This window comes from Balaenoptera acutorostrata, chromosome 19 (assembly GCF_949987535.1).
Source record: "Balaenoptera acutorostrata chromosome 19, mBalAcu1.1, whole genome shotgun sequence".
NCBI lineage: Eukaryota > Metazoa > Chordata > Mammalia > Artiodactyla > Balaenopteridae > Balaenoptera > Balaenoptera acutorostrata.
In genome coordinates, this window is record NC_080082.1 from 8,503,085 (window position 1) to 8,518,735 (window position 15,651).

Genomic DNA, 15,651 nt, shown 5'->3' on the forward strand with positions numbered 1-15,651 from the left:
AAGGCATATAACAGTTACTGACTTTTGAAATTCTGAAACAGTGCTTTTTCATTATGGAGGCAAAATGGCCAGAATGTATAAAGGAGGAATTTTCTTAAACATTTATATTTTCACCACACAGATGTAACCCAGATTTCCTTCCAGTCTTTTTTCTCCTTGTGTAAGACTATCGATACTGGAGTTGCAGGAGGGCTGAGGTCTCAGCTGGCTGTGCGGCAGGGGAATACATTTCTGTTTTAAACCACCCAGTTGGTGGTATTTTGTTACAGCAGCCCCAGAAACTAATACAGTAAGATTCTTGTTTCTGTCCCTGTGTGAGCACTGGCCACCATTTTTGTTGGTTGGTTTTGTTTGGTTTGACTTTTGATAGAAAGAGCACAGGTCATAAGACGTAAACATTTGGGATTCGTGAGCTGAGAGGTTGCCTAGAGGTCAACAAAGTACAAGAACAGCTCCTGGAACAGAGATTAAATGCTATGTGTGTGCTTACCTGTTCCTCTTCCTGGGCACATTGGGGGGCTTCCTGGGTTCCTTTAGAGTTAAGTTGATGACAACATCCTGCTGCCAGGCCTTCAATTTCTCTTTCTGCTGCTGTGACCTTGGAGGCAACTGCTCTACATGCACAGAGACAAGATGGCGGGGAGCCATCCACTCCCCATCAGACTTTGTGTGCCTGAGAAATAAACTTTATTTGTGTTATGCTGGGATATTGGGTTTATTCTGTAATTTAGAAAATCTTATCCCATCCTCTTACCCCACCAGGGGTTGTTCACAAAAGGTTTAAAGGGGATGTTCAGGGAACTGAGAATACAGCATCGTTGACCCTGGTGGCAGACTTTTAAAAGAAGTCCACACTCTGAGACCTCCTCCCACCCATATACTTGCAGCTTGGAGAAAATGTCATTAAACAAAGTGCAGTAATTGTGGGCTTGGGCTCAAGAATAAGAAATCCTGGATTTTGATATATACTAGCTATATGACCCTGGGCAAATTCCCTATATGCTCAGAATGTCAGTTTGCTCATGTGTAAAGTGGGATGGTAGCAGCTATCTCTTAGACCCGTTGAGAGGTTTCAACCGAATGTGATGGCAATCGATAGCATCCATCCACTGATAAATCATTAAGCACAGCACCTGGCACTGTGTCAGTTTGATTACTGTGCTCCTCTTACTTTATCAAGAAGGCTGATATCTTTGGTGATCAGGATGAGCTTCTCTCCCTGGTGGTTCAGAATCTTTGTATGTCTGAACACAAATGGGTACGTACAAACCCATGAACTCCCTTCACAGTTCCGTATCTCTCTCTTAAAATGGATGGCATGAACATTGCCTGTGGACTAGGGTTTCCATGTTTTGTCCTCCAGATAGTGAAGGTTGGCTTTGCTACACTTAGGGACTTGGGAACATACTTTAGTGTACATTTTAAGACAATGTCATTGCTTATTATATCCAAAAAAAGAAGATACTATAGCAATGTGTTTAAATAAAACTCAGTTAAAAAGTAGGGGTAGGTGGGGATTTCTTGATGTGGAAGAGAGTGATATTTCAGTTTAAATAATGGACATCAACATTTATGTTTAAAATGCTCTTCTTAAAGCTCTAGTTTTCACCCTTGACTGTGTCCTGTTTCTTGTACCTAGCACAAATAAATCACAGTTTCTGGAGTGGGGCCCTGGGAAGATGTGTTTTTTGATGACTCTGAAGTGATTCCAGTGGGCAACCAAGTTGAGAAACACTCCTTTGGAGAAAACTTGATCAAAGACCCATAATAACAATTCTTAACCATCTTGGGGGTGCAGTTGGCAAAGGCTTCTAGAATTTTCCAAGGCACTTTTTTACAAAGCGATGACGAGATAATTAGCATTCTCTCCATTTTTTAGATATGGAAGCAGAGTCTCAGAGAGTTGAAAAATCTTGCCCAAGTTCACACAGGAAGCAGTGGAGCTAAAAATTGAACCTCGGTTTGTCTGCATACAAAGCCTTCTACAGAGTGGACAGTCCCTTATTCTGCTGATTTCTCTTAGAATGGCTTCGGCGTAATTCTGGTCATGAACATCTGAATCGGTTTGCTGCCTCTGGTGGTAAACCAAGTCATGAATTTCTAAGAAGCAACATTGTGTTACAAAATTTTCAACCCAGGAGACAATGATGTTGGTCATAGGGAGGACGGTTAAGTTCGCTCACATTTTGTTCTGAAAATTCTGACGCAGAGGCCAGCCTGTTAACTGCATGGAATCACAGAATAGAGGTGATTCAAATCAGAAAGAGTGAGAGAGAAGGTGCATCTTCTTGGGTGGGGTTTTTAAAGGACCAGCTTCCTGAGTCATACTCTCTGCACACAAACCAACCTCCCCATCCACCCAAATGGACCCTCTCATAATTCTAAATGTGCTTTGATACCCCAGCCTTTGAAAATGCCATCTCCTCATTGGTCCTTTCCCCCAAACGACTCCTACTTTTCTGACAGGAGTTTAAGCTTCGTTTTTTTTCGTCTGTTCTGTTTTGTTTTGTTTGCTTTCATGGCCAACAGTCCGCTCTGGAATGGCTCTTTTCACGCTGTAATCCAAAGGTCAATAGACCTGGCATCGGTCCCACAAGAGGGTCTGCCTCTATAGGGCTGGGACTACATCACATCACGTTCATCTCGGTATCCCAGGGTCTGGATTCAAGAACACTGTCTGGCATGTAGCAGGTGCATGACTTAAAGAAATGAACAAATGGCGAATCAATGGGGAGTTTGATTCTTCTGAGCTAGGCCTAGAGATTTCACAGACCAAGGAATCCCTGCTAGCCCACCAGCTATATTAAAAATAAAAACACCAGTGCAATGTGTCGAGCCATTTGCTGTCGCCCCCTGGTTCATTGTATCATGGGAGAGTCACTTGAGCTTGGAGCCCGAGCCCCGGCTGACAGGAGCATAAGCATGTCATCCTCTGCCCCATTAAGAGAATGAGAATTCCGCCTCCTCACCCCCCCGCCGCCCCAGTAATTACAGGGTAAATGACTTGTTAAATCCAAAGCCCTCACAATACATCTCTCGACATGTAGTTCATATTCCTTGGGCGGTTTATCGCACTTTTGAGTGGTACATATTTTATAGAGAAAGGAGAGCTCTCCAATTAATAGTAATTGTGATCGAAGCGGTAATGCTCGTCTCCAGCCTCATTGCACAAGAGGAGACTGGAAGGCCCGTCTTAATTGCCACAAAGAGCTATGCCTATCCACGGCAGTATATAAATAATAAATTAGAGGAAGGGAGAGCACTGCAATTCTTATGGTCTTCGAGGAGGTACAGATATTTATGTAGTGCTGATTGCTAAAAATCCTCTCCAAGTAATTATTAGTAAAAGCGGAATGTCTACGTTTGTAAGGGAATTTTAATTAAGGGGAAGGTGAGTCTCATTATGGGGAAGAAGTAGCATTTGGGGATTAAAATGCAGGTCCAGGACTGGAACATCAAGGTCTGATTGGCCCCCCTGCTGTCGTTTGGACAGTGGCAGGAAACTCAATTCCTCCGGGTTCAGTTTCCCCTGGTTTTTAAACCAGGGGAAATAAAGCAGTTATAAGTGCCTGAAGTTCCATTGGATAAACAAGCCCCACAGTTTGGAGGCTTCTGATCTGATTCAGCTCAGGATTGCCCAGTAGGGATGGGACATATCTCCACTCTTTTGAGCCTCACTTTCTTCCTCTGTAACATTTGAATATCACCATTTGCATGGTGACTTCAGATGGAGAAATTGAGACCAAGTATGCAGGAGGACATGGGACCATTTCTGGTATATTGAAGACTTTCAATAATATTGTGAGAACAGCTTTTGTCTATTGCTTCAATTTCCTTTGATGTAAGTACTTTGGCGCTCATGATTCAGGAATAAGGAGGGTATTCATGATTCTTGACCCCCAAGCTACTCACCATCTACAACAGAATGAGGTTCTCTCTCTCAATTCTTCATCACTCTTCATTTCCACAGTGAGCACAGAGGTTCTTAAACTTTATTTATTCATTTATGTTTGGTAGGAGTTAGGAGTGGAGGACAGACATAGATTCCTTTAAGGAGCTAATATAGGCCATGCAGTCTCTTCCCAAAAATTGCGCATATTTTGCAGAATTCCAGATTTCATGAAGCCCTATGTTGACCATCCATGTACCTTCAGTTAAGGACCCGTGGCCCAGAGCGCTGGGCTACAGAGATTTCCAGAGCTGGGTGCAGGAAGTGGAGAAGCAAATGATCCCAGGTGACTTATGAGCCCTAGGAGAGATGAGCAGGATCCCTCTTGCCCTGTAGGAAGATAAGTTAATTTCAGACTCAGTCCAGCCCCTTCTGTACACACCAAAGAGGAGGCTCGTATATTCTGGGCATGCATCCATCGACAGATGGTCAGGGATTCTCATTCGGCCTGTGGGAAACACTGTTTAGTCTTGTCTCCCAACCATCCCAAATGTTAGAAATAATAACATTTAAAGGGTCTGGCCCTTGGAAAAGAGGAACAAAATTCAAATAGAAGATGTAATGTGCAAGGAAGTAGACTTGACAGAGGAAATAGAGACGTTTAAATTTATCTAGTATCCCTTGACCAGTTCAGAGGGACATCATAACATTAATATGAAGACAACTCTTGTTAAAAATCTGAGTTCTCTGAAATTAAATTTTCAGTTAGTTAAGGGAATGACTGGCAATAATTATACAATTAAAGATCACATTAGCACCCTAGAGCAGGGGTTGGCAGATTTTTTCTTAAAGGACCGGAAAGTAAGTATATGCCGTTCTTTGGGCCACAAAGTCTCCGCCACAACTACTCAGTTCTGCCCTCGTATCTTGAAAGCAGCCACAGACAACAGGTGAATGAATGAGCATGCTGTTTTCCCATAAAATTTCACTTCTGAACACTGAAATTAGAATTTCACGTAATCTTCGCATGTCACAAATATTCTTCTTTTCATTTTTTCTAACCACTTAAAAACGATCAAGCCATTATTAGCTCGTGAGTTGTACAAAAATGTCTGATGGGCTGGGTTGCCTGCAGGCGGTAGTGTGTTGACCTCCAACATAGAAAATGAGGCTGAGTGATTTTTTAAAAATTTATTGGAAATGGACAGCAGTGTGGAAATTCTGAGGGAGGAAAGAAATGTTGAAGATAGATTTAGCTAAAGTTTCTTTCTCACTGAAATTTAAAATGTGTTTATCTATTTATTTATTTTTTGGCTGCATTGGGTCTTCGTTGCTGCGCGCGGGCTTTCTCTAGTTGCGGTGAGCGGGGGCTACTCTTCATTGCGGTGCGCGGGCTTCTCGTTTTGGTGGCTTCTCTTGTTGCAGAGCACAGGCTCTAGGCACGCAGGCTTCAGTAGTTGTGGCACACAGGCTCAGTAGTTGTGGCTCACGGGCTCTAGAGCGCAGGCTCAGTAGTTGTAGCACACGGGCTTTGTTGCTCCGCGGCATGTGGGATCTTCCTGGACCAGGGATGGAACCCATGTCCCCTGCATTGGCAGGCAGATTCTTAACCAATGCACCACCAATGCACAGGGAAATCCCTGTACCACTCTATTTTTTAATTCATTCATTCACCCATTCATTCACACTACCCTAAATAACTGGCAAGTGAAGAGAGAAATTAGCATTTGATCAATCAATGGTAGCATGTTAACAAACATGTTATTTTTATGCCTCACCTTCCTGAAAGGTGAGCATTATTTTAGTTTTCAAGATGAGGCACCTGATACAGAATAGGGAAAGTATCTTAAGCGAGAACTACACAAACAGAAAGCAGGGCTACAAGCTGAGTCCAGGTCTGTCGGCTTCCGAAGCCCATTCTTATTCTGCTTCACCATGTGAGGGTTTTAACGATTCTTGACCTGGTCTGGGGCCCAGTATTCTTTATATTTTGTGTCTCATTTAGTATCCCAATGTAGTTGAGAAAAATCAGCAATTAAGAGGAAATTTCAATCCTGTACAGCTGGTAAGTGGCAGAGCCAGGAGTCAGCATTAAGAACCTAAATTTACCAAGGCACAGACCAACCCACTAACCTTAGTAAGTTAGTAACTTAATGATGCAGATGTTTTTTCATTCTATAGAACTTAACTCGCAAGGCCAGACAGAGATAAGGTATGCCTTATATAAAATGGCAGTTGCCTGCAGGCTTGGATATCTCTTCTTTGCGAGGAACTGTGATAAGAGCATCCCTTGCATCATTTGCCCAGTGGATGCGTGGAGACAAACACTACTTCAGTCCGGGTTTTGCAGAAAGGAAACCAAGGCACAGGGAGGCTGAGTAACTTAAGCTCTGGAATTAGCTTGTAGTTATTCATTTTCTTGTTTATCATTGTCTCTCTCCTTTAGAATGTATGCTTCAGAGGGAAAGCGTTTTCCTCTGACTTGCGACTACATTCCCAGAATTTAGAACAGTGCCTACTGCATATATAGATACTTTTAAAATATTTGTGAAATAACAGAATGAGTAAAGAAATGAATAAATGAGTGGATGAGTGAGTGAATTTACCCACTGTGACATAGCGTATAGGTACCAGAGCAGGGGTGGCTAAATATCCGCATCTCATTAACAACCTTTAGCTCCTGCAAAGAAACTTTAACAGGAGTGTGAAGAATTACTGACGGTCAGAAATGAATGAGAAATTAAGAGGAAGATGAGTGTCTCTGGATTTATAGTAAGCTCTATAAAAATAGTGCATGATTTACGAAAACCCAATATCCACCTTCATGGCCATATCTGATCTGCAAAGCCACGTATTGCAATACTGTGCCCACCATCAGACAGAGCAGTGGTATTTTCTAAACCACATCATGTTTTCTTAATGTATTTTAAGCAAAACAACTCACATAGGAAGCACTTCATAAATATTTGCTGTTAGGATTAGTACAGGGTACAAAAGGTGGTTTGTTGGTGTGGCCAAGGGGGAAGACTTAGTAAAAGTGGCTGCAGACGGTTGTGTCTGGGTTGGGCATTTGGAGAGGAAAGAAGGGAGAACAAAGGAAGGCCAGAGGAAGGGAGGGAAAGAGGGAAGGAGCAAGAATTGTTGATTTGGGCTGGTGGGTAGGTATAACAATAAAAATATGGAAGCAGCCAGAGAATTTTCTAGTTTCTGAGACTTCATCATTCTATTCTTGTCATCAATGGAGTATACTTATAAAATTTCTATTGAACTTGTATTGGAGCTGGAAGGATCTGGAAAACCTGCAGAGCAGGCTGATGAAATGCTCTTGGGAGATGGCCTAGCAGTCCCATATGAAAGGACACTGATTTGGTCCCATCAGAGATCAGAGCCCCTGGCAGTCACCAAAGCCACTGTTGTTCAGCAGACCCTTCCTGTGTCCCGCTGTGGTCCTGCTGGTTGGGTTCCTGCAGTCCGTCCATCCAGCCGCAGGGTGGCAGCTAGGCTGTCATGTGGGGAGGAGGCCTGGCAGGCTTGGGCAGCTTTGGCTAGTGTCTCCTCCAGGGGGGTTTCACCAACTCGACCTGACCTCTCAGATAATGGGTGTGCACGCAAACACACACACACACAGAGTTGCTCTCACACACTCTCACATGCTCCCACCTACTCACACATGTGTATCCACTCACATACACAGTAGTCCCTGGAATACTCTTACACACATTCGCACACACACAAACTCAAGTACACATAACAACACAGGCATATGCCACACACACTCACGAGACTCATAGAGACACACAAATACTCATCATACACACCTTCACATGTACACTCTCATTTCCCCACACACCCTAATGCATATACACATATTCACACATGTACACTCTCACATGTGCACACCCTCACATACATACACACACACATACGACACTCACGATGACACATCCACATACGCGTGCATATACACTGTCATGCACACACACACATACACATGTGCTCACACACTCATACGTAGGAATACTCACATCCGCACACGCTCCCACGCACAGAGACAGACACATACACGATCACACGTACACTCCCACGTGTACACTCTTGCCCAGATGTGCTCATGCACATTTGGACACGTATTCTTCTGAACATGGTGTTTATTCTCAGACCTCAGAATTCATTGTACGGTCCCAGAGAGAACTCGTAAGCCATGCTCCTTGAGCAAGAGTCACGAATCTCTCACAGGAAGATTCCTGCTCAGGTGAGTTAATTGGATTTCGTCAGGCTACCTGCGAGGTTCAGGTCGTCTCCCCGCTGCTACAAAATTCTTGACGAACCAGGTCAAATTTGTGGAAAAGCTGGACAGAGTCGGCGGGGAGGGGCCCCCTATCTGCTCAATAATGTTGCCATTTGTGTAGCTGCTATTATTCGCCCGCCTTTGTATTATTCAGAAATCCATACATTGTGTTTGCCTTTTGTGTCCTGTGTCCAACAAGCCTCCCTTTGTCCCCGTCACACAGCCCAATCAACTCTGTGTGGCAAATAAGTTTCAGGGACTTCTGGACATGATGACTAATTGTAACGCAGTCTATATCCTTGAGACTATAAGCTGATACGAGAAGACAATGGCAAAGAGGGAGCCCATTGAGATGAGAGAGTCCCCTGGTCCCCCGCCCGGGGGCCGAGATGGGCAACAAGGCGACTATTGATGACGGCCACCCCAGCTCAGACCCCGGCCGAGGGGGCGTGGGTGGCATGACCACATCACTGGGCTCGAATGCCGCTTTTGTTTGCCCGGCAGTGAAAACTGGCACGTTAGAATTAGTTCTGTTTAGATTGCTCAGAAACTCGGAGAAGAAAATTTTTAAAAAAGAGAGAGAGAGGCTTTCCCAGCCCCCTCCCCGGCCCTGTGCGTGAACCCAGGCCTGCTCTGCCACGAATCCTTGGACATATAGTACCACGAAGTTCAGCTCAACTATGATGGATGTTAAAAAGATACGGAGGAAAAAACTGATGGACACCTGTCTCGCTTCCACGCACTAAAAACTACCCCTTCCACCTGGCTCCTCTCCGCCCTTGTCACCAGGGTACCTGTCCTCTTATGATGACAGTGGTCATTGGCTCTGCCCAAATCTCTAACACTGGATTCCTGGAGGAGAGCTGATCATTCTTCCAGAGGCAAATAGTACTTGTTTATTCATTCGACAGATGTTTCCCGCATGCCTTCTGAAAGCCAGGTAACGGAGAGAGAGCTGTGGGAGAAGTTGGGGAAATCTCTAACCTTTCTCTCTCTCTTTTTTAAATAATAGCCTTGATTTGATTTACTATTTTCAGATTTAAAAATGATTTCTATTTTGAAAAAAAGTCAAGTAGCCACTGAAATGGCTTTTTCTTTCTGTCACAGAACGTCACTGAACAACTAACTTAGGCATACAGTGTTCAGTTAGGCGCTGTTGGGAACAACCTGAAATTCCAATGCAAATCAAAATGCTGGATTTTATTCATTTTGAGGCTGTTTCTGAGGAAAGTGGGCCCCTAACAAAAAGATCATCATGATACCATATATAATGTGCTATTTTATTTTTCTGTCCCTCGTTACTGATTAGACTCCTTCCTCTTATTCACATTCTTATTCCTGGTGTGGAGAATGGAATAGAACTCAGTTACCTAGACTATTTTTTAGCTGAAGGTCAAGAAAGTGAAAAGGCAGTGGAGTTCAAAATGTAAGGAAACGTCAGAGGCTGCTACGTTTATAACTTACTTACAGGAAACAAGTTTGCAAAGGAGAAAACTTTCGCCAGCAAAACACCAAAACATTATCACAATTCTAAAAGTATATCCATTTTAAACAAACACCTTTAACAACATTACTGGTTGTAAAACTGTAATTTTTACCTTTTTAACATCAGCTTAAATTTTCCCTCTTAAAAGATGTAATCTCCGTGCCCTCTCGGGGTGGACATGCTGTTAGGAGAGGGAGCAGGCCCCTGAGGACAGACGGCGACAGGTATTCAGAGAGAAAGCATGCAGACTGGGTGAGAAGGAGAGCGGTAGTGTACTATTTTACACGGAGCTCCCGGGAGGCCTCGTATTGAGGTGACTGAACTGAGACCCCGGGGCCGAGAAGCCGCCCGCGCAGGCAAGTCTGTGGGGGCCGCATTAGGAGGTGTGAAGTCCCCCTAATGTGCAAGGGATGGCGAGAAGGCGGATGGGCCTCAGCGTGCTAGTGATGGGGGGAGTGGAAGGAGGTGAGCTGGGGAGTGTGGACGGGGCCAAGTCAGGGGAGGGCTGGACTCTTCCTCTGACTGACAGCTGTACCTGGGTCTGAGTTCCACTCCCGTCATCTACTTCTTGTCTGTGTGCCCATGGATGAGTTGCTTAAACTCGCTGAGCTTTACTTGTCTCTAAAATGGATAAACAATCCTCCCCTTTGGATAGGGTTGATGACATAAGTCCATAAAGACTCTCGTACAGTTCCCGGCATCTGTTCAACATGAAGTACAGACACTATCATCTAATGGTCGAGGCTATTATTATTAATAGTCAATACGATGATAATGTTGTCTGGCTCAAATTTTCCTCTCAAGCCAGGCAGAATGTTACCTAGAGCAGAAATCCACGGGGTTAGGGAGGCCTTTCTCAGGACCCAGTGTTTGCCAAACTCAGTCTCTAGTGCTGGGTATAAAGAGATGTCTAAAGATTAAGGGAGGTCACAGACTAACAGGAAACGTAGGTAAAAATGTCAAAAAAAATTTTTTTAATAAAATGTGTTAGGGGATGCACCAGATGCTGGGGAATACCGAGGAAGGCACCGAGCCCGTCAGAAAGGGAACAGGGATGCCGCTTGGAGCAGGTGATAGTTGCCCGGAGCAGGAATTTCTAATAGGAATGAACCCGGCAGAGAAGAGGGGGAACAGTGCAGGCTCCAGGTTCTACACGTCCAAGGGCAAGAAGACGCAGGTGCCCTTGGCATTCCCAGGAACTCCCCGGCAGTACGGTCGGCTGGAATACGAGGCGTGGAGATAGAGGAAATGAGGCAGTGAGGCAGGAGAGGTGGTACCCAGGAAACCCACCTGCGAAGCTGGAAGGCAGAGGAGAGAAGGCTCTAAAGGCAGTGTCGGTCACCCTCACCTGTTCCAGAGCTTGGTTTATATGAACTTCCCTCTTTGCTTAAGGTAGTTTGAATTGGAGTTTTTCTCATTTACCACCTATGTGATCCTTACACAATGGCAGGATAAGTGGAAGGCTTTTCAGAGCAGAGCAACAAGTGCCCTAAACTCAAGTGCGACCCACTCAGGGCCATGGAGCCCTTGGCTGGTGCTCTGAGGAATCATCCACCAGCTAATCCAATTTTCAAAAATTAATTACAAGGAAAAACCTGTCAAATCGATGGGCATGGTGTTTGATTCTCCCTCTCTGGCATGGTGCTCAGAGACTTACATGATAAGAGAAAATCCTTGTGTAGGTTTAGGGCAAAGTGTTGTCAACTTTGCTGCGTACTCATTCTTTCATGTGAGGAGTTTTAAGATACGTATTCTTAGTTCACTTCTTCTGAGATTCTGATTTAATTGGTCCAGGTTTTATATTTAATTCTTCATTCGATTCTCATGTAGTTAAAATGTGTGATGCACTGATTTAGAGAACCATCTTTCCTGAAGGAAACGAAACAGTCAAAAGGCTTTAGGAAGAAATAAACTTCGGGAACTCAAGGAGCAGAATGGAGGACCGAGAAGCTAGGTTACAATGAGAGCAGGAAGTGTGATGGGAGATCAGTGCCAGAGGTCAGAGGTGAGCAAAGGCAAGTTCACAGTAGGTCAAGTTAAGGAGTCTGAGTTTTATTTTGATTGCAACAGGATGTCATTGGAGTAGTATCTTGCGTTACCAGATCTGATTTATACTTTTAAGATATTCTGTCTGTGAAACAGTAGGGATGGGTTAAGAGAAGAAACTATTGTGGGAGGGAATCTAGGAGAGAGGATGGTAGCTTGAACCAGAGTGAGGAGGAGAAGACGCTGAAAAGCAAATTGGATTCCAGATATATTCTGGACATAGAACCATCATGGCTGGGTAGTGAAAGGAAAAATAGAAATTAAGAGTGACTTTTAGGATTTTGGGTCTGGCAACAGGATGGACAGAAGTGACATTGACATAGACAGAAAAAATTTCCAGAGGCACAGTTTGGAGTTGGTGGGGGGGGGGAATTAAGAGTTCTGTTTTGGACACATCCTGTTAGAGATTCTTAGTAAATCTCCAAGCGAAGAAGTGAAGGGCGATATTGGTTGACTTCTCTGGAACTCAAAGAAGAGACGAAGTTGGAGATGTAAGTAAGAGAAGCATCAGTGTATAGATGGCATTTGAAATCTGGAGTGTTTCTAGAAGTGACCGGTCCGCTGTGTCAAATGAAGCTGAGTCATTGACTAAAAGGAATGAAGATAATTGACCACAGCTGCTTAGATGGCATATGGAAAGAACGGAGGTTGAGGAAGTGGAGGGCATGGGTATGGATGACTCTGGAGGAGTTTCAAACTTAAAAGATATGAAGAAATTGGGCTTCAGCTCAGGTCTGCAAATATTGTGTTGAAGATGGGCCATAAATGAATGTATGGATGAATGAATCAATCAATCAATCAATCAATCAATTGTTGATGCCTTAGGTGAAGCCCAAAGCTAATTGCTTGATGCTGTGTACACCCTGCAAATAGTCCTCTGGCCTCGTGGAGTCTGCACAGTGCATTGTTTGGCATTGACTTATCAGAGACACAGTTCATTCTCAAGTGCCCTCATGGAAAAACAGCCATAAATTTTCCTTTCAGGATTGGGGCTATTTCCAGGTGTTTCCCGGATGATCCAGGTGGATCTGTGAAAGCACTTCCCAGGGAGCCCTGGTACTTTCCTTGCCCAGCAGGCTAGGTTCTGAGAAATCCCATTGTAGTTATCAGACATGGAGTTTGTATTGAGTCTGCAAAGAGATACAGCAGCTCACAGAGAGAGCTTTTAGGAGAAAAACTAGACTTGATGTCAGTGTTCTTCCCAACAACCTGCCTTAATTTTTTTCCCCATAATTTTCTTTTCCTCCTTCCTTAAAAAAGAAAAAGAAAAGAAAAAGAAGAGGAAAAGAAACTCGGGAAAGAAAAACATGCAAATGAAAAAAACTCTCTATTTTTCAAATTAGCCCAAAGCAAACAACATCAAATCAGGGGCCCTATCCTGCAGTCTACTGTTTTGGTGTGGTTGTGTTTCACTCCCCTGTACCTGAATAATGTTCTTTGAAGGCTGCTTCATCAGTAAGCTGCTCTGGTGAAATTTTGCAGGCCTAGAATAATGAATAACAATTAAAGGCATTTAAAAAGTAATATTTTTTCCTGAAATTTGGAAATTGATTTATGAATTTGGGGATCCTCCAATTTCATCAAATAAATGGTTTCTTCAACTGAGTTCTTTTGCCAGCTGAGAAAAGCCCCCTGAAGCCTGGCAAGCTTGTGGAACTTTCTTGCCAGTTTATTGATTTTGATAGAAAAGAAACTTGTGACATTTAACAAAATTTGACTATGCGCATGAAGAAAATACAGAATCATTTTCACCTAGATAATTCCTACATGGGAACCATTACTCAAGCAGTTTGGATTTCTCATCACTTGAACCCAGTTTTCTCAAGAGGATTTGTCTAAGGAGTTTGGTTAGAATATTTTTTTTTTTAATTAATTAATTTATTTATTTACATTTTTGGCTGTGTTGGGTCTTCGTTTCTGTGCGAGGGCTTTCTCCAGTTGCAGCAAACGGGGGCCACTCTTCATCGCGGTGCGCGGGCCTCTCACTATCGCGGCCTTTCGTTGCGGAGCACAGGCTCCAGACGCGCAGGCTCAGTAATTGTAGCTCACGGGCCCAGTTGCTCTGCGGCATGTGGGATCTTCCCAGACCAGGGCTCGAACCCGTGTCCCCTGCACTGGCAGGCAGACTCTCAGCCACTGCGCCACCAGGGAAGCCCCTGGTTAGAATATTTTATAAATATGTCTTGAAAATTTATGAGAGGATAGAGTCTATTCTCATTATTAGAAAGCAGTAGATGATTGATAAATAGGTGATACATGGTAAGTAGGTAGGTACATAGAGAGAGAGAGAGAGAGAGAGAGAGAGAGATAGATAGATAGAGATAGATAGGTAGATAGGTAGAAGGTAGATGATAGTACATTGAGAGAAAACATCACATCTTTGAATCTATGATTCTTGGCATAAGAAATAAAATTAACTTTGTCTCAAAGTTCTCTTCCTCCCTTTCCATACATTTTCCACCATCAACAAGCTACTTCTTTTTATGGTCCATCTTTTCTGAATGCTATCACATCTCACGGCTGCAGATGCACGAGGAAGCATCGTGTGTCCTCCTACAAGGTGAAATACATGAAGAAGAATTAGAGATGTGGCCAGATTTGCCTCCTCACATCGTTTCCCAAACTGAGCCAAAACATCCCCTCTGTCTGCTTAGACTTCCTTGATTAATTTTGACCAATTTGAGTCATTCCGTCAGTATACAACTCCTATGATCCTTTAACTTAGAAGGATGATTCATTCACAAACATTTATTGAGCACTTACAGTGCTCCAAGAACTGACACTTGCCTTAAGGATACAGAAATGGACGAGATATTTTACCATCTAATAAGATTCTTAACCTAGACTCTAGAACAATAGAGAGGAATGAAATAAATAAAATAATATAAAAATAAATGTCTGTATATTGCAAAGCTACAGCAATCAAGACAGGATGGTACTGGCACAAAAACAGAAATATAGATCAATGGAACAGGATAGAAAACGCAGAGATAAACCCATGCACATATGGTCACCTTATCTTTGATAAAGGAGGCAAGAATATACAATGGAGAAAAGACAGCCTCTTCAATAAATGGTGCTGGGAAAACTGGACAGCTACATGTAAAAGAATGAAATTAGAACACTCCCTAACACCATACACAAAAATAAACTCAAAATGGATTAAAGACCTAAAGGTAAGGCCAGACACTATCAAACTCTTAGAGGAAAACATAGGCAGAACACTCTATGACATAAATCACAGCAAGATCCTTTTTGACCCACCTCCTAGAGAAAAGGAAATAAAAACAAAAATAAACAAATGGGACCGAATGAAACTTAAAAGCTTTTGCACAGCAAAGGAAACCATAAGCAAGACGAAAAGACAACCCTCAGAATGGGAGAAAATATTTGCAAATGAAGCAACTAACAAAGGATTAATCTCCAAACTTTACAATCAGCCCATGCAGCTCAGTATCAAAAAAACAAACATGGGCAAAAGACCTAAATAGACATGTCTCCAAAGAAGATATACAGATTGCCAACAAACACATGAAAGGATGCTCAACATCACTAATCATTAGAGGAATGCAAATCAAAACTACAATGAGATATCACCTCACACCGGTCAGAATGACCATCATCAAAAGATCTACAAACAATAAATGCTGGCGAGGGTGTGGAGAAAAGGGAACCCTCTTGCACTCTTGGTGGGAATGTAAATTGATACAGCCACTATGGAGAACAGTATGGAGGTTCCTTAAAAAACTAAAAATAGAACTACCATATGACCCAGCAATCCCACTACTGGGCATGTACCCTGAGAAAACCATAATTCAAAAAGAGTCATGTACCACAATGTTCATTGCAGCACTATTTACAATAGCCAGGACATGGAAGCAATCTAAGTGTCCAGTGACAGATAAATAGATAAAGAAGATGTGGCACATGTATACAATGGAA